Here is a 2,316-nt window from a genome sequence, read left to right on the forward strand (position 1 = left end):
CAACATCTGTTCCATCAGAAGGATCTGAATATGCGTCAGAGAAGATGGTTGGAATTAGTAAGTGATTATGATTGTGAAATTCTATATCATCCAGGAAAGGCAAACGTAGTAGCCGATGCATTAAGTCGACAAGAGAAAAGTTGAACCATCAAAGCTATAGCATTACGAGTTGAGTTATTACCCAGTATTCAAGAAGAGTTACAAGAGTTTCAACATGAGGCCATGAAAGAAGATAAGATTAAACAAGAAAGATTGGGTGGATTGGTATCTGATCTAGTGAGAGATGACAGAAAATTTTGGAAGTTCCAGAACATAATGGGGTACCATGTTATGGTGATCTCAGAAAGCGTATTTTGAATGAAGCTCATAAGTCACATTTTGCAATACATCCAGGTACAAATAAAATGTATCGGGATTTGAAGCAACATTATTGGTGGCCAGGTATGAAGAAAGATATTGCTAAATATGTTGAACAATGCCTGACATGTCTTCAGGTAAAGATTGAACATCAGCATCCCTATGGTAAGTAGCAATCTTTAGAAATTCCGGTTTGGAAGTGGGATCATATCACTATGGATTTCATAACCAAATTTCCAAGAACATCGAAAGGGTATGATGCAATATGGGTGATAGTGGATCGGTTGTCTAAATCTGCACACTTCTTACCTATGAAAGAGTCATATTCGATGGAGATATTGGCAAAGTTATACATTGATGAGATAGTGACACGACATGGTGTTCCTCTATCAATTGTTTCTGATAGAGATAGTCGGTTCACTTCTATGTTTTGGAAGAGTTTTCAAAGAGAAATGGGTTCACAAATTAAGCTAAGCACAGGTTATCATCCTCAGACTGATGGACAGAGTGAGCGAACTATCCAAACTTTAGAAGATATGTTGAGATCATGTGTCATTGATTTTGGAGGGTCGTGGTATAGTCATTTGGCTTTGGTAGAATTTGCATACAACAATAGCTATCATTCAAGTATTCAGGCAGCACCTTTCGAGGTTCTGTATGGACGAAAATGTAGAACTCCTTTGTGCTGGAATGAAATAGGTGAAAAATAGTTAGCCGGGCCTGAGTTAGTTCAGCAAACTGCAGATAAAATTGGAGTAATACGGGAACGAATGAAAGCGGCACAAGATAGACAAAGAGGTTATGCAAATAAACGTCGGAAGCCGATTGAGTTTCAAATAGGCGATAAAGTAATGTTAAAAGTATCACCTTGGAAAGGAGTGGTACGTTTTTCAAAAAGAGGGAAGTTAAGTCCAAGATATATTGGACCATTCACTATTATTGGAAGGGTTGGAGAGGTGGCCTACAAATTAGAACTTCCTTTGGAATTAAGTGGAATTCATGACACGTTTCATGTGTCAAATTTGAGGAAGTGTCTAATAAGTCCAGATGTGGCAGTACCATTACCTGAGATTAAGGTAGATGAGAAATTATGTTTTGAAGAAACCCCTGAACAGATTACTTATTACAAAGTAAAGAAGTTACGAAACAAAGAGATTGGGTTAGTAAAAGTTCAGTGGCGTTATCATAAGGGACCAGACGCCACCTGGGAATCAGAATCAGAGATGCGGATGCAATATCCTTATCTGTTTAATTAATGGAATTCCGGAACGAAATTCTTTTAAGGAGGGAATATTGTAATATCCGGGTTATTTTATTGGTTTTAAAATTTTAAATCTTTATGTTTATATTAAATATATATATATATATATGTGTATATATATATATATGTTTTGGTGTGAATATGTGGGATTAGCCGACATTTTTTTGAGTCGGCCATACACTTGCTATTTATAGCAAGTGTATGTGAAAAGGGAAGGAAATTTTTTTTTGACTTTTAGAAGTTCTTGCTGAAAAACCATCTGGAGAGCAAAATCAATTGTAAAAGTGAAGATTGATATCTTGCAGATCCAATCCGTTCAAAATCTTTTATAAGGTGAGTGTATTAAAGCTTTGAGCATAAAGTTGTTTGCATACAATTCAGTAATTATTAGAACTGTTTATTATTGGTTTATAGTTCATATTATATGGATATGTTATTAAATCGTTCATGTGGTGTCCCAATTGTTATCCGGACAAATAAACCGTTCAAGTATTAATCGGATTTACCTTAAACCGTGTAAGAGGTGACCAGTTTGCTTCTAAACCACTCAAGAGGTGTCCGGATATTGTATAAAGCGGTCAAGGGTTGTGCGGTGTATTGACCGGACTATTTTTAAACCGGTTAACATTGTAAGTGGAGTATTGTCCGGATTTGTAATCCGGACAAAGATATTGACTATATTCTAAGTGTTAACCGGA

The sequence above is a fragment of the Cynara cardunculus genome, assembly GCF_001531365.2.
Source record: "Cynara cardunculus var. scolymus isolate 2C chromosome LG 2, CcrdV1, whole genome shotgun sequence".
Lineage (NCBI taxonomy): Eukaryota > Viridiplantae > Streptophyta > Magnoliopsida > Asterales > Asteraceae > Cynara > Cynara cardunculus.